We start from the raw sequence: 27,227 nt of genomic DNA, 5'->3' as shown, positions 1-27,227 counted from the left end.
ATCAGCTTGGTACAAGCAATTATTATAAATACATTTATACACAGACTTCTGTGTAGTATAAACTATTTCTGTTTCTCTTTGCAGCCCAACAGAGGAGATAAAGAAGCTGCTATGTCTGACTATGTCAATATATACCACAAGGGCACTACAATTTTTTTCTTGGAAGGGGCAAGATCTAATGTCATTTTGGCACCTCTAAATCACTGAATATTGCCCCCACAGGGGCACCTGGACTTACCCAACACACCACCTACCTAATGACAGAAATAGCTATCTCTCTATCTACAGATGTGTCCACCGTCAGCTTACCAGCACATGGAGTGCACCTGTGGCTGCATTCCATGATTGTGACTTGCTGCACCAATTCCCAGGAGCAAACGCAACTCTGCAATCCTACAGATCATGGTGCCGACTTTACAGGGTACATTTTCAGCTGAACCCAGAAATGAGGGGAGGTCAGAGGGTACTGTGAGGGTGAAAGGACAAATGAGAGTGAACAAAAGGGAGTGCAGACATGGGAGGCACATCTGAAGTTGGAGGTGAGAAGGGCGATGGGCTAGTCCCAGAGGAGGGACCAGCCCACAGTAACTAGCCACACACTGTAGGTGCTAGAGATGGGTGACAGAGGGCAGAGGCCCCCAGAGGAAGGCTGAGAATGGCTACGGGAAGAGAGGAGGCGGAGCCACAGGAAAAGTTGTTGTTATTATTATTATCTCCTTCCTGATGCTGAGCAACTACTTGAATTGGTGCCTCTCAAATTTGGGGGGTGGGGGGTGGGGTGGGGAGGTGCAATCTGCCCCCATGCCCCCCTCTTCCATCACCTATGACACAGGAGTTTTCACAACATTGTATTGTCCTCAACTGTGTAAAACAAAATAAATCCACTAGCCAATTTGTTGTCATTGTCTCCTTCGCTTCCTAGAATACTACATTGCATAAGTTATATCCAGTGATTTTACATCAGACAGTAATACATTGCACAAACATATATGCTGCAACCTATACAGTGTGCTCATTGCCTCCTAGAACTAAAGGGAACTCTACATTGTACATTGTATCACATCATGTGATCTGCTTCATTGAGGGTTAGTTTTCTGCTTCATATTAATTCTTCCATTGTATGGATACACAAATACGGATTTTAAGGGTCCATCCAATAAACACAGTTCTAAACGGCTGAATTGACACTGACCTCAGCTGGCTGTTCCCCCAGCAGCTTCATTCCTGCCTATTACGGTACGGATTGTCCTTTCGCATTCCTCCATCTTGGCATGTTCTCTCTGTTTCCATGCAGTTATATTGGCTGCCATTGCTTAGCTACTAATTAGTTGCCGTAAAGTTCACTGCTATAATTGGTGCCCCTTGGTCCATGGGGGCCCAGACACTGCATACCCTGCATCCATTTGATTATAATCGCCTCTCGGTTAGTCCAGCTCAGGACATGACCTTTCCAATGACTTGCGCGTGTTTTTGGGAACACGGTGCGGGCGAGTCTACTGCACTGCCAAAGAGGAGGTGGACCAATCAGAGCCTGCACACAGGCCCCTCCTCTCTTAAAGATGCTCTGATTATCCTATTATTATATAGCATGTTTTTATACAGTAAAGAAATCAATTCCGCATGAATATTAAAGTAGATTACTAATTAATAGTTGTAACTGTAAAATAATAAAAATATTACAAGAAATCTTCTTTAAGGAAGTTGTTTTAAAAATTGCCCCAGAGGGCTCAGGAAGCTCAAACCACACATGGTAAAGAGGAAAAACAAAAAATATCTAACGCCTGCGCTAGCTAATCCCTGCTGCTGGATCTGGAACAGGGGTGATTTGCTATACTTCGTGATGCAGCTCTTCAGGATCTCCCTGTTCTCAGGGCACACTGCCCAAAAGGCCACCACACCAATCCTCGTAGATGCGTGCAATAAATATGTAGAGAAAGGAAAGAAAAACCACTGTGAAGTCTAGGAAATGTAATCCTAAATCCCCCTAAAAGGGGACAGATATGATATATTGTACACATATAAAGGATTAAAGGGTCCGAATTTGGCCCTCTTTTAGATGGTGGTGGTGGCGGGGGGATTGGGGTCTGCGCATACGCTGGCATGAGTATGCCCATCTGTAGACCCTCTGTGTGGACACCTTTGGCGAGTATCATACTCGCAGAGACATTTAAGCGGGTAGGGGAGGGAAGTGGGCAGACAAGGGCTTGCTCTGGGTGGTTGCTGACATCACATGACATCTGGAGGGGGGAGAGGAGGATAGGAGAAGGGAGAGGACTACTTTGTCCACTCTCTCTACCTGCTGCCTCATGTCCTGACCATCCCTGCCATGCTCACTTCTTGCCTCGGGTCTCTTTACCTGCACCTCATGTCACCTGTCTGTCTCCCCCTCTCTCTAGAATGTAAGCTCTTTAGAGCAGGGCCCTCTTCCCTCCTGTTCTCACAGCACTCTTCTTGCATTTCAATTACAGCTCTCTTACTCACCTACAATCTATACCTGCATCTCTTCTCACTCACTCCCCTATATCTCAGCTGTACAGGGCAGCTGAGGGGGGGGGGGGTACTAATTACCCGGGCCCAGGCTTGCTGGTCCGACCCCTCCCTTCCCTCTCTGTCCCTCCCGGGTATCAACAGCACACACTTCTACAGCATGTGCAGGCTCAGCATGAGTGTCTCACTGACAGCATGAGAGGTCATGCTGAGCCTGATGTCAGCACAGCACATGCTGTAGGTGTGTTGCTGCTGCTGCTGAGATTACAGTTTTTGTAGTTTTCTTTCACCCTCCTCTAAACATTTTTGGGGCATGGCCTAAGAGTGAGAGGTCCTCACAACGCCCACACTTAGGCCACGCCCCCAAAGTTTTGGCATTCCTCTCGGCTGCCCTGCAGCTGTATTGTGTACTAAGATTTGTGCTGTTAATCAGGGCCGAAACTAGGGTTTCCGGCGCCGGGGGAAAGGCAGTCATTTTGTGCCCCCCCCCTTACCCTGACGGGGGGGGGGGGTGGGTCCAAATGACTGCCTTGCCCCTGGCGCCGGAGACCCCCCCCCCCTGCTGACAACATACATACCTGTGTGGTTCCAGGGACTGGTGTAACCGCTGTAGCGACAGCTTCACTCCTTCCGTCTCTCCTACTAGCGCTGCGGCGGGAAGTGCTGATGACTTTGAAAAGACTTGCCGGACGCTGATTGGCTGAATTCAGCCAATCAGTGCCCGGCAAGTCTTTTCAAAGTCATCAGCGCTTCCCGCCGCAGCGTATGAGAGACGGACGGAGTCAAGCTACCCGGAACCCCGCTGCCTGTCACCGGACCTCCGCTGGCTGTCCCCGGACCTGACAGCGCCCTCCAGCGCCCGGTGCGCGTGACCCCCCAGACCCTCCCCTAGTTACGACCCTGTGTTAATTGTGCTCTGTTGTTATGTCTAGTTCTGTGTACCCTATACTGTTCTAATGTGTTCTATATGTGTACCACTTACCACTTGTGGCGCCTTATAAATAAATGAAAAAAAAAATTATAATAATCTGCACCCGCCCCCTTTTTGGCGATCAGCAGCAGGAATAAAAGTCAATTCAGACTGACTGTTATTACCAAAGGGGAGAAAAGTCATTCAGCGGTCGGACCACCCTTCTCTTCACCCGCATGTGGTTCTTAAAGGGTGGGGGGCGGTCGGTGGGGCGGCGGGCAGTGCTCACCTGTTCACTATGCTGTGAGTATATGCAGCTTAGCGAACAGGTCTGAATCAGGCTCAAACTGCCATGTTGACACTAGACAAGGATCGTACCCTATCAAGGTGGAGGCTGCACACTTTGGGGTACATTTACTAAGATGGGAGTTCTATTGAAAATGGGATGTTTACCATAGCAACCAATCAGATCTTATCTATTATTTTCTCGAAGGTGCTAAATAAATTAGAAGTAGAATCTGATTGGTTGCTACGGAAAACATCCCTTCAAAAGAACTCCCATCTTTAGTACATTTATACCTATATCCTGGAATGTCCTGGGTTGTACCAAGTGAAATGATCTGATTGCTGCCTCAGGCTGGACACAACCCGGCAGTCCAACAACTGGTCACACCCATAATGTGACCAGATGTCGGACTCCCGCAGAGACACTGGAGAGACGCTGGGTCGTGTCCTGGAATTTAGCTTTCTGTAAAGATTAGATTACATCAATTCTGTCTACTGTCATTGTGTGTCATATTAGACCCGCCCTTTCTTCATAGTCTCACAAATAGTGGTCTCCGATTGGAATGAGGGCGGGGCTTGATGTCCTCACAACTCATTGAGGCCATCCCAACTTTATTGAGGCTGTCTGTATCTCGTTATCATTAACGTAATCAAGGTCATTATGAGGAGTGACGCAGAAGCCGGTATAATCACACTGCGCAAGGCACAATGGCTACCGGGAAACACTGATGCCAATCAAAATGGATGACAATTATTTTTATTTTACAAATAAATGTTATTGTAAGAAACACTTCAAAAATTGCATTAAAATTCTTAATATATAGTAAATCACATGTACTGTATATTGGTATAGCATCCTGTCTGTTCTGGCATTGGATCATCAGGTCAACAGGGTCTACTTTGAAGAGTCAATAGGTCAACCACTATTGGTCAACAAGCAGGTTGACACATGAAAAAGGTTGACACACAATCTGTTGAAATGATCACAAGGTCGGCACAATGAAAAAAACTGACACCGGAAAAGGTTGACATGCTTTTTTGTTTCTTAATTTTTTTTCTCGTTGTGTCTATGTCGTCATAGGTTGACATGGAAACTGTATCAGTGTACTACGTTTTTGAAAAAAAAAGACTTTTGCTTGTGTCGACCTTTTGACCTTTTCATGTGTCGCCAGTCTGTCAACCAATAGTAGTCGAACCCTTGACTATCAACCAAGACACTGTCGACATAATGATGGTGGGACTGAGCATTGAACCAATACACAGTACCTCACGATGTGCCCACAATCGATTGCATGATCCTTCAAAATTGTGCACATTGGCTAGATATTGTTGTAGTGTATGGCCAGCTTTAGAATGGGTGGTCAGGTTTAGGCTGAGGGATGGTAGGTTTAGGCGGCAAGGTTAGGCCGTATAATCAGCTGCATGGTAACCACATCTAAGGTTCAGCAAAATAACATACCTCCCAACAGTCCCGATTTTATCGGGACAGTCCCGATTGTCAGAGCCTGTCCCGCTGTCCCACCCGCGGGCGGCAGTGTCCCGCGGTGTGGGGGGGCTGTTGGGAGTCCCCCCTGTCAGCTGCTAAGCAGCGGGGAATAAACGCTGTGCACAAGCCAGGGGGCTGGGGGCATGGCTAGAGGCTCACAGAGCCTCTGGGTCATGCCCCCATAGCGGCAAAATGGGGGCGTGGCCTCGCGGAAGAGCCGCGAGCATAGGCCACGCCCCCGAAAATTTCAACGCGCCTCCGGCGCACAGCAGCAGCGTCCCGCCTGCTGGACGGCCAAAGTTGGGAGGTATGAAATAAGGGGATCCGTGATACCTCTGAATAACACAGACACATAGGGGGAAATTTACTAAAGGAAATTTGTAAAAAAATAGGTGTATTTGTATCCAGAAATACACTTATTTTTGACATTTACTATCCCGAAAATACAGCAATTCGTATTCGTATTGATGTGCTATCAATACCAATACGAATTGTCGTATTTTCGGGATAGTAAATGTCAAAAATAAGTGTATTTCTGGATACAAATACACCTATTTTTTTTACAAATCTCCTTTAGTAAATTTCCCCCATAACATTCTACGTAGCCATACCTGCCGTACAAGAGAAATCTCTTCGCAGACTAGTGTAAAGAATCATATTATCTGGGTGTGTGCTGGACCCCCTTAAAATATATATAGAGACATCTCACCACACTGGTGTTGCAGTGAAGTCTCAGCACTGCCCATGTGAGGAAATAGTAACCACTTCTCTGTCAGCTACTGGTGATGATTCAGAGAAATTGCTGCCTCTCATTTCTGTTTGCAGCGCAATTCAGAAAGGTCTGAAACTTGTTGTATCTGTAAGTACATAACGGCATTATTTTGCTTTTCACAGTGTTTATTGCAGCTTTGGGGGATACTGTATATGTCAGAATATGCATTATTTTGTGTTTTCAATGTACTGAGTAGAAAAAAATGTACTGTTATATGATGATACTGTACACACAGACAGTCATATTTGTGTCTCCTTCTATAGGAAATCTTACATAATTTATCATATACAATTCTGACAATAAAATACAGAGAGGAAGGATCTGTATACTACTGGAATAATGAGCAAGTATTCTTTCTGCCTGAAAACTGTGTTTCTCCTTTTTATTCTTCAAGGTAAGATGATCAAATAACAATGACCCTTAATCTAGTTCACTCTCAAAGGTAAATTCCTTCTCAAATGGACAAAACCATGTGCACTGCAGGTGGGGCAGATGTAACATGTGCAGAGATAATTAGATTTGGGCGGGGTTTTCCTTCAAAGTGATAACTATATTGCAGTGTAAAACTAAAGCAGTCAGTACTTTCCCTGCACAGAAACAAAATAACTCACCCAAATCTAACTAGAATAACCTCCAATGTCTTATCAGTTTAATATTAAAAATGTTTGTTCTAGTTGTGCAATTTAGATCATGGTTTTTTTTATATATATATATATATATATATATATATATATATATATATATATATATATATATATATATATATATATATATATATATATAGTAATCCAATGAAAGCGGCACTCACTCAGACTTAGATAAAAGGTCCTTTATTGGTCCAACGGTTTCGAGGTTTCCCCCGTCGTCAGGGACAGCAGCACACAGACTGCACAGATACATACAGCGTTTAAATACCCCCACAATACACCCCCCTAAAAAGCAATTAAAAACACCTGCACGTATCGATTGCAAAAGAGACCTCACCTGCTCAGCATCGTGCGCCCGGCGTCTTGACCCGGAAGCTGTCACTGTTCCAGGTCAGACAGCGTCACGGTGTGCAGCAGGAGGAACAGTACTTCCGCCAACCAAACGCTCAGCGCTATGCCAGCCAAAGCCGGAAGCGGAGAGAATGCGCTGACGGCTGCCTCAACGAGGTCTCTAAGGGAGGTTGCCTAGCAACCAAATCTATACAAACTCAAAGCAGCGTGCTAGTGGGCGCAAAACAATATATTATATATCCTCAATAATCGAAAATGTATAATTAGTATTAAATAAGCTACTCAAATACGCAAGCTTAATAACAAAAAACCTGGATATTCCAGGAAACATCTATGAGGCTCAAATACATTGCGTGCGCCCACTGCATGCATAAATCATGACATAAAAGACATACAACAACATTTTGACAATGTGTCATAATGACCGATGCCAATAGGAGAAGAGCATAACTCTGCTATAATATCAATACAATGGAAAACATACAATATAAATTCACACATGAGAATAATAATCAACAATGGAATGAATGTTAAATTGGGGTGTGCATACACCATAGCACAGAAAAGAGCAAAGAGGAAAAAATAATTAATCAATATGGATCATGGCAGACATTAAATATACAACAATAAATATAAACTGAGGTGTGCAAAAAAAATTTAACACCACTAATCCACCAATCACAGGTAACATTGGAGGCCTAAAGTCTCATTAAGCCCCCCTGGAGACAGCGTGTTTAATTGATAAATCCAACGTGATTCACGTTGCATGAGAATCTTATTTCTATTACCTCCCCGCAGGGTGGGGGGAATATGATCAATAATCATAGATTTTATTTGACTAACAGTGTGGTTTTTTGACAGGCAATGCCGTGCCATGGGCTGGTCACTAAATCCTTTAGTGAAGGCTTGTGTAATTGCTGTCCTATGTAGGTGTTTTTAATTGCTTTTTAGGGGGGTGTATTGTGGGGGTATTTAAACGCTGTATGTATCTGTGCAGTCTGTGTGCTGCTGTCCCTGACGACGGGGGAAACCTCGAAACCGTTGGACCAATAAAGGACCTTTTATCTAAGTCTGAGTGAGTGCCGCTTTCATTGGATTACTGTTATGAATATCATCTTTGGCTGACTATTCAAGGAAGGCACCCCAGCATTTGCAATCAGTGCACTAGCTGCACTTCATTTCTCACGAGTGCCGGACTCCCCTGTTTCTATATATATATATATATATATATATATATATATATATATATATATATATATATATTAGAGATGTGCATCGGCCACTTTTCGGGTTTTGGGTTTTGGGTTCTGATTACCTTGAGGTTTTGGGTTCTAATGGGTTTTGCCAAAACACCTCCTAAGTGTTTTGTGTTTGGATTTCTTGGGTTTTGGGTTCTGATTTTTTTGTTAAAAAAGCATAAAAACTGCTAATTTTTTTTTATTTTTTTTGCTCCTACGCTATATTAACCTCAATAACATTCATTTCCACTCATGTACAGTCTATTCTGAACAGCTCACACCTTACAATATTGTTTTTAGGGCAAAAGGTTGCACCGAGGTAGCTGGATAACTATGATAAGCCACACAAGTGTGCGGCACAAACACTAGACTGATATGGCACACTTAGCATACCCTCTAGGCTGATACTGCACACCTAGAATTACCCCTGGACTGATATGGCACAGGTAGCATCACCCCTGGACTGATACGGCACATTTAGCATCACCCCTGGACTGATATGGCACACTTAGCATCCCCCCTAGTCTGATACGGCACACCTAGCATCACCCCTGGACTGATATGGCACAGGTAGCATCACTCCTGGACTGATACGGCACATTTAGCATCACCCCTGGACTGATATGGCACACTTAGCATCCCCCCTAGTCTGATACGGCACACCTAGCATCACCCTTGGACTGATATGGCACGCTTAGCATCACCCCTGGACTAATACAGCACACTTGGCAGCACCCCATGAATTATACGGCAGACTTGGCTTACCCCAGGAATTATACGGCACAGATGGTGGCACCCCTGACCTGATACAGCACACATGGAATTATACGGCACAGATGGCGGCACCCCTGGACTGTTACGGCACACATGGCAGCAGGCATGGAATTATACGGCAGACAAATTCCTGCAGTAAAAATAAAAATGTGTATTCTTTTAATTATAAAAAAGAGCAGCACACCTTACTTAGCAACACCCCATGAATTATACAGCACTCTTGGCTCACCCCTGGACTACAGTGCATTTAACAGCCCTTGCAGTAAAAAAAAAAAAAAAAAACACCTTAATTTTATTTTCATTAAAAAAAATGGCAGCTCCCCTGGTCTGATATGGGACACATGGGGCACCCCTGGAATTATACGGCACACATGTGGGCACCCCTGGATGGATACAGCACACATGTGGGCACCCCTGGACTGATAGTACTGGTAGCCAGTGGAAACAGCAGATTGGAATTATATACTGCAATAAATACTGGTAGCCAGCGGCAACAGACTGGAATTATATACTGCGATAAATACTGGTAGCCAGTGGAAACAGCAGACTGGATTTTTATATACTGTGATAAATAATACTGGTAGCCAACGGCAGCAGCAGACTGGAATTATATACTGCGATAAATACTGGTAGCCAGTGGAAACAGCAGACTGGATTTTTATATACTGTGATAAATAATACTGGTAGCCAGAGGCAACAGCAGACTGGAATTATATACTGCGATAAATACTGGTAGCCAGTGGCAACAGCAGACTAGAATTATATACTGCAATAAATAAAATACTGGTAGCCACTGCCAGTGGCAACAGCAAACTGGAATTATATACTGTGATAGGTACTGATAGCCAGGGGCAACAGCACACTGGAATTATATACTGCAATAGGTACTGGTAGGCACTAGCCAGTGGCAACAGCAGAGAGCAGACTGCAGCAGACACTAGGCAGTGCAGGGCAGGCAGTGGCACTAGCAGCACCAGTGGACTATCACACTGTGACTGACTATACAGGAGCAGACTCAGCAGAGACAGGCCCCAGCACAAAGGAGAGACAGAACACAGCACCAGTCATCCTTGCAATGGTGATGTCTTGATCACTGAGCAGAGACACAGTACACAGCAGCACGGGCCCCAGCAGAGACCACACACAGCAGCAGCACACCCTTCCCTACCCTTCTCCGAGATTGGAGTGAAGATGGCGGCGCGAGGTTGCGGAATTTAAGGGTTCCGTGATCTTGCGAGAATCCGACGCCGGGCGATGACGTTTTGCCCGTGCGCCCGGATTCGAGTAAGGCGGGAAGCGCAGAGCACTGCGCGTATCTGGGCCCGGATTGATGACGTCCGTGCTGGCTCGGATCTGAGGAATCCGAGCCCGCATATCTCTAATATATATATATATATATATATATATATATATATATATATATATATATATAATCATCTGAGCTGCTATGCACACTCCTAAGCTGAAGGGGGGGGGGCTTGCTCAAGCCACAAAAATGGTAATGTATGGAGCAGTTAGAAGCAAGCACACCAGTCTTTTTAGTAGAAGATGAAAAACTTTATATAGAAAAAAGGCATCAATCCACACTTGCAGTACAGGAAATGAATTTTGTAGAGGAGTACATTTGCAGAGTCAGAAATCCATACTTTACATGTAAAAAGAGGACTGCAAGGACGCCATGTTCGAGCTCTACAGCTGTTTCGGTGCGGGTATCACCGTCATCAGGAGCACACTGAACTGGCACACACTGCACCTCTTTATAGCAACCAACATTAGAATCAAAAAGAAAAGTGGAATTAACACTACATGGTCTGACATTGTCGCAATATTTCAAAGAAAAATTAATACCTAAGGGTTTTAGGATTCGAAACCAGCCTACCATAGGTAGAAGTAATACTAATTTCTGCAAACAATGGTGCCACATCTTAAATGATTGTTCTTTTCAGCTGATGTTGTTAGTGATTGAGCAGGTGAATGCTGATTTAATTGTACTTGATCAAGAGATTGATGTGATTGTCAATTCTGGTTTAGATTTGTTGAAAGCAGATCCCACTGGTGATTTGACCGTGAAACTTGATGATGCCATTAACTCCTTTCATGCTGAACTTTTGGCTTTTAAAAAAACTAAATACAAGCTGGTAAAGGATGATTATAAAGAGCTTAAAGTGTATGGTTGGGTACACGGTAATGAACAGAGGTACACATGGAGAGACAATGGTAAAAATAGGAGGAGACGACCTGGGAGAAACAATTTTTCTGAGTTAGACACGCAGACATCTGCATCAGATTCTGACCATTCCCAAAAATGGGTTTTTCCAAGGGGGACAGTCACCCGGTCCAAACAAAAGGATCCTCTTGCAGGAGACCTACTAGAAGGGGTAGACGTAAGACGCAGACAAATAGGCAAAAAAGTGAAGGACAAGATGTAGTCTTTAATCTATCTAATTATACGCTTAATCCTGATGAGGTCAAAGTCCTGGCTAAGGGTTTATCCTTTGTCAGGACACATAAACAGAGACCTTTTGAATTTGAGGTCGAGTTTTATAATTTTTTCAGGTTATTAAAGCTAAAAGACCATTTTGCTAAACACCCACCAATTAACGCTGTGTCTCCTTTACAGTTTAAACCCACCAGTACTTTTGACCCCCCTTGTACTAATCCTTCAATAGAAATTTTTGCAAGACTTGTTAGAACTGAAGTTGCTTCCTTTCTGAGCGCACAAAAGATCTCCTTTTCTAATCTCCCTAAGGAACAAAATCTGGCGTTAGAAACTTTAAAAAACAATTCTACGATCACCATCCGCCCTGCTGATAAGGGGGGCGGAGTGGTGGTACTAAATAGGCTAGATTACATTAATGAGATCAAAAGACAGCTTAATGACACCGTCTGTTATAAACCATTGACATATGACCCAACATATAATTACAAAAAGGAAATCGTTTCGGTCATCAACCTTGGGTTACAAAACAGATGGATTGATGAACCTACTGCGTTCTTTTTAACTCAGAACCACCCTAGAATACCCATTATCTATGTATTACCAAACATACATAAAACTCTTGTAAATCCTCCTGGTCGTCCAATTGTCTCCTCATGTGGATCCTTGTGTCAGCCAATTTCACAGTATGTAGATTTTTGGCTGCAACCCATTGTGCAAAACACCAGCTTTTATTTAAGAGATACTACAGACTTTATCACCAAGATTAAAGATTTGGGCACGGTGCCAGCTTCTTCAATACTTGTCACACTGGATGTGACAAGTCTTAACACTAATATCAGACATGTTGATGGACTTGACGCGGTCAGGAGTCTAGTTACCACCAGTCCTTATTATGTTGGTCCTAATGTTAATTTTTTGCTGTTATTAATGGAAATAGTTTTAACAAAGAATTTTTTTTTGTTTGAAAGCTCCTTTTTTCTGCAACTACAGGGCACTGCCATGGGGTCAAACATGGCCACAGCCTATGCCAACCTTTATATGCATTTATACGAGAACCAACATATTATGGCTAATAGTTTATTTTCCGAACATATTCATTTTTATGTTAGGTATATAGACGATTTATTTTTGATTTGGACTGGTGGTGCTAGGCTCTTGACTCAGTTTTTGGACTACTTGAATTCTTTGGCAACCACTATAAGATTCACTATGTCTTTTAGTGAGGCGACGCTAAATTTTCTTGATGTATGCATTACTAATAGGGACAGTGCATTGAGTACTCAGGTTTATAGGAAACCCACCGATAAAAATACTCTGCTTTATTGTGATAGCTTTCACCCTAAGCCATTAAAGACAGGGCTTCCATTGTCACAGTTATTAAGAGTAGTAAGAATTACTTCAGAGGTGGATAAATTGTATGATGCTTTACGTTTGATGGGTGATAAATTTATAGAACGTGGCTATCCTGTCATTGAAATAGATGAAGCCATCAATAAATGTATGAATACGTCACAACAAACATCGTTGGCTCCAAAACAACAAAAAAAATCATCCACTCAGGAGCGTTTACCTTTTATCACAACCTACTCTATTGCTTCTAATAAAATCCGAGATGTGATACTACAAACAGATGACATCATGAAGGAATTCTGCAAGGAGGCTCCCTTGTTTTGCTACAAGAAGAGTCAAAATGTAAAGGACATTGTGGCTAAATCAGATCTAGAACCCATAACGAAATCCACTTGTCTATCCCCCAAAAAAGGTAGCTTTAAATGTTCCCACTATGTCAATTGTCAATTTATCAAAACTGGAACTCACTTCACGGATCCTATAACATCACAGCAATATGAAATAAAACACCATCTGGACTGTGACAGTCGCTACATTATTTATGCGATTATTTGTCCGTGCCCCCGTGTATATATCGGTAAAACCATCAGGACTTTAAAAGAAAGAATAGCTATGCATCGTTCTTCAATAAAAAAAGCATACAACATCATTGATTCAAGCACTCCCCCAGTTGCCAGGCATTTTGTCCAATGTCAGCATCGATTAAGAGACTTCTGCTTTATCCCTATTGATCATATACCTGCTTTGCGGAGGGGAGGGGATAGAGGAAAGCTTTTGTTACAAAAGGAGAGCTTTTGGATCCATCAATTGAACTGTATCTCACCTAATGGACTTAATGAGGATCTGTCTTTTCATTGCTTTCTATGAATATATTTTTTGAAGTATTTTTTGAAGTATTTTTATGATTAAAATTCATTTATTTTTTATTTTTTATATTTTTTCATCATCATCTGTAATGTCTTTAATTACTTACATGATGTGAATCATTGCAAAAATGCCGTTACACCTACTGTTGTATACATAATGCATCTCTTGTGGTGACCAACATGGAACTTAGTTTTGTTGACATCTTATTAGCCTAAGAATTCCTCCGACATGGTGATCGGTGCCGGTTGTGGAAGGGGACTGTACCCTGGGAGCAGGGCTGACCTCTATTCCCTGAACAGATACTGCCACTGGACGGCTGCTAAGTGCAATCCTGTAGATCACTCCTGGATTATCTTTGGGAGCGGTGACAGGACAAGCGCTATGCTGTCCAGCGTTGCCTAGGTGATGGACGCGGTGTCTGGCTTCTGCCGTGACCCGCGTCGCGTCACTTCCGACGGCGCCGCCAACAGTTCCCATGGTGACTGACGCTTACCTCGGCTTGTTGCTGTGGTTGCGTCATGTCACTTCCGGGACGCGCGGCTACAGGAATAAGGCTCTGTGTGATGGCGGATAGCGCGCCACGGAAACCTCACGTGTCTATACACAGGTGAGATTAATTTGATTCTAATGTTGGTTGCTATAAAGAGGTGCAGTGTGTGCCAGTTCAGTGTGCTCCTGATGACGGTGATACCCGCACCGAAACAGCTGTAGAGCTCGAACATGGCGTCCTTGCAGTCCTCTTTTTACATGTAAAGTATGGATTTCTGACTCTGCAAATGTACTCCTCTACAAAATTCATTTTCTGTACTGCAAGTGTGGATTGATGCTTTTTTTCTATATAAAGTTTTTCATCTTCTACTAAAAAGACTGGTGTGCTTGCTTCTAACTGCTCCATATATATATATATATATATATATATATATATATATATATATATATATATATATATATATAAGATTTGTAGAGAGGCAGGCACTCACCAACACTGAGAGTTTTGTGCAAAAGCAAGGTAGTCTTTATTCGTCACATCAGGGACATCAAATAGGCATCGACGTTTCGACCCACAACAGGGGTCTTTGTCAAGATCATCAACATGGGTACACCAGACAAGATATACAGCTAACCCACTGACCGGCTATTTATGGCTTGCACCCTCATTAGTTGTCACCACCCACTCACCTGTGGAGGTCTAATGAGAAGCACTGAAATCACTGATTTATATTAAAGCCACACTTACCATTCTATCAGGGCAGGGGGATATATCAGCGTTAGGCACCATAATAATTTCTCATGGTCCAAGAAGGCAAAGAAAAGCCTATAATAGCTTAATTAAATAGCGTGCGCTGGAAACGGAAGTAGTGTGCGTTCCATAGCTTTGGAACGCACCTCCTGACCGGAAGTGGTCATCCTCAGCGTCTAAACGCCCCCAGGCAGTGTAGCGCATTCACAGCTGCCGCTGAACCAGGAAATGGAATGCGTTCCACTCAGCTGGAACGCAAACAGGAAGTAACAAGCGGGGATAACAGTTTATATCATAGAACCTTAATTTTTCTGATCAATCTCAAGCCATATATAGCGCAGGTCAGCAGGTCACTTGCATTTACAATTCATTAATTAAAACCACTAATGTATAGAAAAAAACAATAATGTGAAAAAATGAAAAAAGTGAAAAAATGAGAAAATATAAAAATAAAAAATACATAATCAAATACATGTAAAAAAGAAAAAATACACCACAAACATTTATTGCACTACCCCCCAGTCCATTGCTTCTCACGCTCATGAAGCCCACTACAGAAATACGTTATAGGCATTATGCTCGTTTAAACCCCTTGGGACAAGTGTCCCCAGTTCAAAAATCCATCTCGCCTCCTTTCTTTGTAGCACCTTTTCCCGATCCCCGCCACGTTTTAATGGTGGTACATGGTCTATCAGCATGCATTTAAGACTTGCTACGGAGTGTCCCATCTGGCAGAAGTGCCTCGCAACTGGTTTATCCGATTTTTTATTCTCCAGTGCTTGTCTTATCGATAAACGGTGGTTTGCCATTCTGTCTCTGAATGATCTCGTGGTTAAACCAACGTAGTAGAGTCCACAAGGACAGATTAAGATGTAGATCACATACTATGAGGTGCAAGTAATTCGATGTTTAATGGATATTTGTTTTCCACTATGTGGATGCGAAAAGGACCGTCCCACCAACATGGAACGACAGGTTGTGCAATCAGCACATCTCACACAACCCAATCTCTGTGATGGTAGCCAGGTTGTAGTAGCCATCTTGGGTTGTCTGGTTGGACACATAAGCAGTTGTTTGAGGTTAGGTCCACGTCTGTATGAGAACATAGGTGGTTTTTTATTTATCCCCTTCATCTTTGCATCAGACGTGATTAGGGACCAATGCTTCTTAACAGATCGCTCAATGTCCTTAGAAGCAGTATTATAGGTTGATGGGAATATCATTCTCCCTGCCTCCAATCGCTTTGTAACCTTACTCTCAGTGGTATAGTGCCTTTTCTTGGCCTTATACAGGCACCTCTCAATCGTTGCCAATGTGTAGTCTCTATCCAGGAAACGCTGACGCATCTCGTCAATCTGCATGGTAGTATTGTTACTTGAGGTGTTATTTCTTAGTACCCTCATGAATTGTGAGATCGGGAGACTCTCTTTCAAGGTGCTCGGATGATGACTGGTAGAATGTAGGAGGGAGTTTCTGTCCGTTTCTTTACGGAATAATGTGGAGCACAACTGTCCATTCTCACGGTAGATTGTAACATCCAAGAAATTAATCGAATAAATGTCCACTGTATGGGTAAAGCGTATAGGGGTATCAAGAGCATTAAGACACTCCAGCATTGCCTCAAATTCTATCTCAGTGCCACTCCAAATCATAAAAATATCATCAATGAAACGTTTATAACACAAAATCTTTGAACCAAATATAGGCATAATGTGTCTGTTTTCGTAGTCATGCATATATAAATTCGCATATGACGGGGCCAGGGATGACCCCATAGCGGTCCCCGTCCGCTGCATAAAGAATTCGCCATTGTAACAAAAGTGGTTCTGACCCAAAACCAGCTCAGCCAGTTCCAGCAAAAATTCAATCGGTGGACCATCATGTCCGCCACCAAGGAGGCCAGTCCTCATTGCATCCAGTCCATCTTTAAGGGGAATGACCGTATACAATGAGCTGACATCCATGGTGGCAAACAATGCATTTTCAGGTATAACATTAAGTTCACTAAGTTTTTCCAGAAAATCAGTGGTGTCCCTGATATAACACCACATCCTCTGAACATGAGTCTGCAGGAAACTGTCAACAAATTTGGCGATCGGTTGTAAAACCGAGCCCATTGCAGAGATAATAGGCCTTCCGGGTGGCACATCCAGTCTTTTGTGTATTTTGGGTAATGTATACAAATATGGACAGACTGGATGGTCCACCCGGAGGTAGGCCGCACATTTAGGGTCGATCCATTGAGCCATGACCGCCCTATCAATCATCAGATCAGCCATTTTTTTTATTTTAAACATGGGATTAATGTCAAGTTTTTCATATGTGCTACCATCACTAAGTTGTCGTTGTATCTCTGCATTATATGCCGTCCAATCCTGCACAACAATTGCACCCCCCTTATCCGCCTGGCGGAACACAAGATGGTCTTTTTTCATTAAATCCTGTAGTGCTTGTCTCTGATCAACAGAGAGATTATCATAGTTGTGTGTATCTTTACACATCACCATCTCATGCTCAACCATGCGGGCAAAGGTCTTAATGCTAGGGTTGGCTGTCTGTGGGTCAAAAGTACTGGTTTTAACAAATTTGGAGGTATTCTCTGCTACTTGTGTAGTATTGTCCCCGAAGAATTCGCGGAGACGCAACTTACGTGCAAATTTATAATTATCAATGGCCAGTTCAAATTTGTCTGGTCTAACTGTGGGAATAAATGAGAAGCCAAGCGATAACAGGTCAGTCTCTATAGGTGTCAGGGGATGACTGGAAATGTTAAATACTACCGCTAAGTTTTCCCTTTCACTCCTCTTTTTCCGCCCCCCGCGCCCCCTCCTGCTCGGGTCTTGCTTGGGCGGTCTGTGGGGTCTGGGAACTTGCGGGTTGCTCTCCCTAAAAAAATCCCGAAGTTATTGGGATTTCTAGGGGGTCTATGGTCAGTGAATTCACTCTCAGAATTCGACTGGGAGGAACTATCAAATGATCTAAATTGTCTTGACCTAAATGGTCGGCGTCCCCCTTGGTATTGATGGCGCCTGGGTTCCCCCTTGAGCCACCTATATACCTGATGGTTAGTATAGTCATAGTTCACAACCTCCAGTTTTTTCCGTTTAAAAGCTATCAGATCACCCTGGTAGCTCTTGACCTGGTCGCCAAGCTTCTCAATCCATTTCTCACTTTTTTCCAAAGAAAGGGCGGGAAGTAATGAGACATTAAATTGTGCTATCTCCTGTTTAACCTTAGTTAATTCAGTACCAACCTCCTCGATCACCAAAAGTACAAGATCTAGAGAACATTTGTTGAGCACTCCACACCATCGGGTGCAAAATGCCAGATTATTGCGCCCGATGGTGGGTACATTGTTAACCCTGAAACCGCGTGGGATCTTTTTATTGCGAAAATAGTCTGATATAAATTATATGACAAATATTTCATTGTTACTATTAGAGCACTGTAAATCTTGTTATACTGTATAGTGTCATTCCTACTGTGATAGAGACAATGGCGCTCATGAAGTGTCAGGAAACACAGCAAGATTATTGCTCTATGGAAATATATCATTGCACACAGCAGACTAATGTATATATACATTGTATTTACATAGTTTATTACATCTACCCTACTCCTTATAGGTATTCCTATATGCTCCACCCCTAGAATTAATAATCTACAGCATCTGCATTTTGGTGTCCCAAAACAATGCAGTGAAACATTGGGTGAAATGTGATAAGATGAGAGAATCAGAAAGCAATCCATTACACTGCGAAATTAAACTGGTTTTGCAGTGTAAATGATTGCTGCTTTAAAAAAAACTGGAGATTTCTTACCAAATCTCTCACTTTCTGATTCTCTCACCATGGGTGGGATGTATTAATATACATCGCCGCCCCTCGCCACCCAGCCGCCGCGATGCTACCGCATATGTCCTAACATATGCGACTAGCACCGGGGTGCGGTGACGGAGACCCCCGCGATACCTGTAATGTGGTGTGCGGGGGTCTCCGTTACATCCCGGCAGCTGTCAGTGTCCCCGGCATCTCCTCCACCCCCCTGCAGCCGGATGTCCTCCCGGCTGTGACACCTGCTGGGGGAGGAAGAGATCGATGGAGGACGGGAGGGGGTCAGACGGACAGAAGGCAGCGGGCGGCGATATAAGCCCATAGAGGTGATATTGCCTGTGATTTGGAGTGCTACTCGCGATAAATCGCCAGCTGCGCGCTCCCGTGTGTATTCCCTAATGGTCGCTGGTCGCAGGAGCATCAGCGCCAGGGAGGACAGAGGCAGAAGGATTCCCTTGCTGCTCCTCCCTTCCAGACGCTGCTGCCCCCGCCCCGTGACGCTGCTCCCTCCTGCCTTCGAAGTGACAGCAGCAGCATCTGCCGCTGTTCCCCCACGCCCCGTGCAGCTGCTCCCTCCCGCCTGCCTTTGACCCCCCCCCCGTAGTAGTGTCTCCTTTTCATTGCTGATGAAAAGGAGACACTGGGCCATATGATTGCTGGTCGGCTAATTAACGGTCACCACACCTAAAATACTGACCCCTGAACGCAATACTAAGCAATGCTGCTGGTAATTTACTATAATTTTCCAATTGAGTACCTGCAAGTCACACACACGCCAGATACACATTGGAAGGTTCACTTTCTATACTTGCCACCGCTCCCGGGATTCACACCCCCCCTTACACAATTCACGGCACCCCCACACCCCCCCTCCTGCGATTCGCAACCCCCCACGACCCCCCCATCCGCGATTCATGCCCCCTCCCACGATTCACGGACCCCCGCACCACCCCCCTGCGCCCCCCCTCCCTTGATTCACGGCACCCCCCCGCGCCCCTCCCGCAATTCATGAACCTCCACAACCCCCCTCCCGCAATTCATTGACCCCGACAACCCCCCTCCCGCAATTTGCGGACCCCCTTCCCACGATTCAAGCCCCCCGCGACCCCTCCCACGATTTGTGGACCCCCTCCCACTAATCACGGATCCCCGCACACCCCCCCACACACAATTTGCAGACCCCCCTGACCCCCTTCCGGCAATTCCACCCCCCAGCGGACCCCCGCGACCCCGCTACCGCATTTCACGTACCCCCATGACAATGGGGGATCCTGTACCGCCACAAGCAGGTGCTGCCCCCCAGGTTGGAAATCTGTCCCTAGCTGCCGCGCTGCAGGTTCCCCCACTGCCAGAAGTGTCCCCACAGTCCTTTGCACCAGCGCCACAACTTTTATCAATGTCTTGCCCACATACCACCAGGGCCGCCAAGAGGAGGGGTCTGGGGGTACTGGAGTCCTGGGCCCCAGGCAGAAATGGGGCCCGAGACCGAGTGGCAGTATGTATGACATCCAAGGCTGACCTGTCTGTTAAGCCGGGTACGTGCCGGGATTCAGTTCAGCTGCTGTCAGACAAACATGGCCGGGCAGGTAGAAAAGTAGGGACAGTGGATCATGGGAGATGTAGTTTATATTTTACTGCTCAGACGATGAGCAGTTAAATATAAACTACAAATTCCATAATGCAGTTCAGCCCGACAGGCTACTAGTGGGAGTGAGAGCAATGAAGCATCACAGGACGTCTCCCACGTGCAACACTTGCCGGAATGTTTCTACTAGGGATGGCCATTGTTGCCATTGCCATCGATGGCAATTTGATAACTGGCCATCGATAGTGCTTAACTATGCAATTGATGACCATCGATATTTTTACATATCGATGGTCATCCATTGTGCTTGATTGATTGGCCTGTGGGCCAATCAAAACACGGGGGCGGGGCTTTGCCGGTGTCGGGGGCGGTGCTATGCTCTGTGTCCCAGCACTTTGAAAAAAAAAAAAGCAAAACATTGTTTTGCTATTCCATCGATGGAGGGAAACCATCTGGTACTCCCCCATCGATGGCAAAAGAATTCGACATCGGCCATGAACCATCGATGATTTCAAATCATCGATGGTCGATGGCCATCCCTAGTTTCTACTTTGAAGTTGAGATAAGGCTATTTATGTTGGAGATAGCTTTACAGATCTCCCCCTCCTCTTCATCCGTGCACGAAGACGTGCTTCAACGCAGACAGGGTAATGATTCTTTTTTTTTCTTATGTAAAATGTTTTATTTAATTACCAGCAGCTTGTAATGACAGTATTCATTTAATATAAACCAAGTAAACTGGTATATGTGTGTGTATGTATATGTATATGTATATATATATATATATATATATATATATATATATACATACAACACACAAAATTCCTAGATTTGCGCTAATCCTAAACAACACCAGAAGGTCGCTTATAGCACTTAGCCCCCTACTAGTGAGGCAACAACAATCAAATACCACTACAATAGTGCTAAATACTGCCCAGTTGTTACAATAGTCTTTCCTGTCTTAAACCATCCATAGACACATTTCACAAATAAAAGAACATTTATTATAAAATCACTTTTTAAAACAATTAGTTGTTCACACAGTTGCTTCTCAACAGAGGATTTTCTTTTAAACAATGGATGTATGCAAAATCCCGACGCGTTTCGTCTCGCTACGAGACTTCATCAGGGGTACTTTACATATGTCTTATTAGATCTGTATAGAAATTTCTCAATAATGAACAAATTTCAGTATTGGTATTACTGTCAATGGCTCAGAAATGACTCCTCACTGGATGTATTACAACTTCAATATACAGTCTGTTTATTGGTCCATAGTCATTCTTCTCTTTTAAATATGAAGAATATCGATTGAATGTTTGGTTTTTGATAGATCTGGTATTTGTGCGATCAGTGCGCCTCCATATATATAAATGTCTGTGATCAGGAACACAATTCAGAGTTTTATCTCTCCAATGAATAGATAATCCTATAGTCCTTAGAGATAAACTTTCAAAGGAACAAGGAAAATTCCTGGTATCACCAGCAGTAGTGTTCTCCTCTGTGTCCAATGTGCAAGTCTGTGTTCTTTGTATTTTATCACTTCGCTGCGGTCAAGATCTCTGGCTTTGATGACCGTGGCCTGTATTAAAGCCATAGGGTAACCCTTTTCTAGGAATCTGTTAACATAAATTTTTACTTGCTCTTCAAATTTGACTAAAGAGCTACAGTTACGACGCCGTCTTAATAACTGCGAAAAGGGTAAATTATGTTTCCAGTTCTTGCAATGGCAACTGGAAAACTCTAAATAATTATTGCTGTCCACTGGTTTGAAATAGGTGTAAGTTTCAATCTCATTCTCTGGTTTGGCAACCAATGTGAGATCCAGGAATTCGACTGAAACTGTATCAAACCTGGACGTGAAACTTAAATTGTACTCCACATTATGTAAGTATTTAACAAATTCAGTGAACTGGTCTTCTGTTCCGCTCCATACTACTAAAATATCATCTATATAGCGCTTATAGAGTACTATAAAGCAACTATATGGATTATTGGCATAAATAACATTTTTCTCCCATTCCCCCAGAAATATATTTGCGTACCCTGGTGCGCAAATTATACCCATCGCCGTCCCGTGGGTCTGAACAAAAAACTCTCCAAGAAAAGTAAAATAATTATGATTAAGCACAAAATGTAAACAGTCTTTGATAAAAAGGGCTTTTTCACTTGTCACGTTTTAATTAAACAAAACAATACACACCCCCTTCCAAATCATATGCTCTCTACAGTATTTAACACATTTCACCTATAACTCAAGTTGCAATACAGGCATCTTTCATACAATTCTAACCATATTTCTCACAATACAAATGTTCACAAATTAAGGGGGCACAGCCCCTTACGCCGGTGTGAAGAGCGCCCGTAGGGCGCGATGAATCACCTAGTGCTGGAATAAGTGGATTAGGTCTCTTATAAACATCTACACCCATAATTTTGGGATTTTGTAAAATAAAAGTATATTAATATTTAGAAGTTGTCTATGGTTTTTATAGTATCATGTTAGAGTCTTTCTGAGGGCAGGTGGACATAGGTGCATATACACATGTGTAATGTAAGTTATATATGTAATTTAACCCCTTCCCGACATTTGACGTATATATACGTCATGGCCGGGATGTACTTCCCGACACATGACGTATATATACGTCATGACTTTAAACTGTCACCGCGTCTAGGGACGCGGTGACAGAGGGACGATGTCTGCTGTCCCTGACAGCAGACATGTCCCTGCATGCCCAGGGGGGGCGGCGATGCCTCCCCCCGTCGGCGATCGCTGTGATTGGCTGTTCAATGTGAACAGCCAGTCGCAGCGTTTTCCTGTGTTACCGGCGAATCAGACGCTCGGTAACACAGGTGTCAATCACCGCCGGGTGTGAGGGGGCGTGAGGGGGTCACCGGTGATGACCACACCTCACCCCACCTCACCCCACCTGCCCCCAAGGCTGTGATTGGTCCGTCGGACCGACGGACCAATCACAGCCATAGCGCTTGATTTAAACTAACGGTGACTGCGCTGCAGACGCCATTCCGGTCTGGAATTGCGTGCAGAGCGGTCACCGACCAATCTGTCGTGATATACATACCTGATCCTTGCCTGATACTTACCTGATCACCGCTGGTAGCGTGCTGCCAGCAGCTGGATGCTTTCTGGATCTTGTCACTTCCTGTGTGCTGCTGCTGCAGTGTCATAGAGTGACAGATAGTGAGAGATAGTGACAGAGAGTGACAGAGAGTGATAGAGAGTGATAGAGAGTGCTATATTTTGTGTCTGCTGCACCCCCTTTTGTGCTGATCAGCAACTTTTTGGGGGTGCAGGGGTTATTTTTTTATATATATACCTGTCAGTTGCACCAAAGCTTGTGCTGCCTGTGCAACTGACTGCTGCCCCCCTGCTTCCCCCCCTTTTGTGCTGATCAGTATAAATTAACTGATCAGCAACTTTTTGGGGGTCCAGGGTTTTTTTTTATATATATACCCTGTCAGGTTGCACCCACAGTTGTGTGCCTGCTGCCCCTCACTGCTAATCAGTGTTGCATCACTGCATCACTGATCTGCAGTTTTTTTTTTTTTTTGGAGAGTGCAGTGGGGTTTTGTTTTTACACCCACGTTGCTTTTGTGGGTGTCCTGTGGCCGCTGAGCGCTGATCAGTGACTTACATCACTGAACAGCATTTTTGGCACAGGGTTGATATAATTTTTTTTCTGCAGTTTTTTTAAATTGTTTTTTTTTTTTGGAGAGTGCAGTGGGGTTTTGTTTTTACACCCACGTTGCTTTTGTGGGTGTCCTGTGGCCGCTGAGCGCTGATCAGTGACGTACATCACTGAACAGCATTTTTGGCACAGGGTTGATATAATTTTTTTTCTGCAGTTTTTTTAAATTGTTTTTTTTTTGGAGAGTGCACTGGGGTTTTGTTTTTACACCCACGTTGCTTTTGTGGGTGTCCTGTGGCCGCTGAGCACTGATCAGTGACGTACATCACTGAACAGCATTTTTGGCACAGGGTTGATCTAATTTTTTTTCTGCAGTTTTTTTAAATTGGTTTTTTTTTGGAGAGTGCTGTGGTTTATTTTTTTTTTAATTGTTTTTACACCCACGTTGCTTTTGTGGGTGTCCTGTGGCCGCTGAGCGCTGATCAGTGACGTACATCACTGAACAGCATTTTTGGCACAGGGTTGATATAATTTTTTTTTTTTATCAAATTCCTGTTGCCTTTGAGCGCTGTTCAGTGACGGACGTTACTGACCAACATCTGTGCTCAATTTTTGGCGCAGGACCTTTTTTTTTTTTTTTTTAACCCCTTCAAATTTTTTTTTTTTTATTGGGATCAAATTCCTGTATAAAGTATTTTTTTTTTCTGCACTACATACACACTACACACTACATACCCCCCGTGTTGAAATAAAGTTTGTACCCCCCCTACACTATACACGTGTTGAAACATTACACTTACAGAAACACAAAAATAAAAATGGCATCCCAAATGTCATCCCAAATGTCATCCCAAATGTCATCCCAGTCATCCAGAAGAATGTATTCAGCGGAGGAGGCATATGCCATGCTTGCCTCTGACTCTGACACAGCCAGTGATGCAAGCGGGGAATTTGAATGATTCGTCTTAAGCTCCTCTTCCTCCTCTAGTGATGAGGGACCCCCTCAAAGACGCCCCCGTAGAGCAGCTGAGACCCCCCCCCCCAAATAATTGATCCCGTATGGACCCCACCACCAGACAATTTAGAGCCCCAGGTTCCTGAGTTTTTGGCCATCCCAGGAATCCAATTTGATTCAACAGGTCTCAGAGAATTTGACTTTTTCAAATTATTTTTCTCTGATGATTTTATAAATTTAATGGTGGACCAAAGTAATTTATATGCCCAGCAGTTTATTGCTCAAAACCCCACGTCATCATTTGCTAGGTGGACCCCTGTAGATGCAGTAGAGATGATGACGTTTTGGGGTCTGGTGTTACATATGGGCATAGTAAAAAAGCCAGAAATTAGGCAATATTGGAGTACAGATGTTCTGTACAGCACCCCACTTTACCGTATGGCCATAACTCGGACTCGTTTTGAGATAATCCTTAAATTTTTACATTACACCGATAATGCACAGTGCCCACCCAGAGATGATCCCACCTTTGACCGGCTATTCAAAGTCAGGCCGGTCATTGATCATTTCAGTGCCAAATTTCCAGAGTTGTACATCCCTGAAAAATTTATTTGTATCGACGAGTCCCTTATACATTTTAAAGGATGGGTTAAATTCCGCCAGTACCTTCCCAGTAAGAGGGCAAGGTATGGCATAAAAATGTATAAACTGTGTGAAAGCACCTCAGGGTACACCCACAGGTTTAGGGTATATGAAGGGAAGGATTCAAGAATTGAACCGCCAGAATGCCCCCCCTCCCTCGTAGGTGTTAGTGGAAAAATTGTCTGGGATTTAGTGCACCCCTTCCTGGATAAAGGTTATCACCTCTATGTGGATAACTTTTACACTAGCATCCCCCTGTTTAAGGTCCTTGGTTCAAGAGGTACAGCAGCTTGCGGTACTGTGCGCAAGAACCAAAGAGGCCTCCCAAAAACGCACATTGCCCAAGTACTGAGAAGGGGTGAAAGCAGGGGAATATGCACCGAAAATATGTTGTTGGTCAAATATAAGGACAAGAGGGATGTCCTTATACTGACAACAATTCACGGAGACAGTACCACCTCCGTCCCTGTACGAGGTACCAGTACCCACACCTCAAAACCGAATTGTATCCTAGATTACAATAAGTACATGGGATGAGTGGATCTTTCAGATCAGGTACTGAAGCCGTACAGTGCCCTGCGGAAAACAAAAATCTGGTACAAGAAGCTGGCCGTGTATATCATCCAGATGGCACTGTATAACGCTTACGTGCTATTCCGTTCTATCAGCCAGAGGGGGACATTTATGCACTTTCAAGAGGAAGTCATAAAGGGCCTAATATTTGGGAACCAGCAGGCAGAGGGCCCCAGTACTTCTAGTACTGGCCCCCGTATTGTACCAGGGCAGCATTTTCCTAACGAAATCCCCTCCACTGCAAAAAAGGGCAGGACACAAAAAAGGTGCAAAGTTTGCTATAAAAAGGGAATTAGAAAGGATACTATTTTCCACTGTGAAACTTGCCCCGACAAACCCGGCCTATGTATAAAGGAGTGTTTTAAAATATACCACACATCTATGGATTATTAGGTTCATCATTTCACCGTGCTTCGGGGGTCTTGCTAATGCCACATAGCACCCACCATTCATTCCACCAGAATCTGAGCTGCAAAATCCAAAAATCACTCCTTCCCTTCTGAGTCCTGCCATGCACCCAACTGGTATTTTTTGGTCACATATGAGGCATTGCCATACTCGGGAGAAATTGGGGCACAGATGTTGGGGTGCTTTTTCTCCTTCATACCTAATGAAAATGAAAAATTTTGAGCCAGAACTGCATTTTTGTGTAAAAAAATGTAATTTTTCATTTGCACAGCCCAGTTGTACCACAATTGGTGAAACCCCTGGGGGTTTGAAATGTACACTATACCCCTAGATGAATTCCCTGAGGGGTGTAGTTTGCAAAATGGGGTCACTTGTGGGGGGGTTCCACTGTATTGGTGCTTTGGGGGTCTTGCTAATGCGACATAGCACCCACCAACATTCCACCAGAATCTGTGCTGCAAAATCCAAATATCACTCCTTCCCTTCTGAGTCCTGCCATGCACCCAACTGGTATTTTTTGGTCACATATGAGGCATTGCCATACTCGGAAGAAATTGGGGCACAGATGTTGGGGTGCTTTTTCTCCTTCATACCTTATGAAAATTAAACATTTTGAGCCAGAACTGCATTTTTGTGTAAAAAAATGTAATTTTTCATTTGCACAGCCCAGTTGTACCACAATTGGTGAAACCCCTGGGGGTTTGAAATGTACACTATACCCCTAGATGAAT

The sequence above is a fragment of the Crinia signifera genome, chromosome 19, assembly GCF_055691185.1.
Source record: "Crinia signifera chromosome 19, ASM5569118v1, whole genome shotgun sequence".
Taxonomy (NCBI): domain Eukaryota; kingdom Metazoa; phylum Chordata; class Amphibia; order Anura; family Myobatrachidae; genus Crinia; species Crinia signifera.
This window is presented reverse-complemented; position numbering follows the sequence as displayed.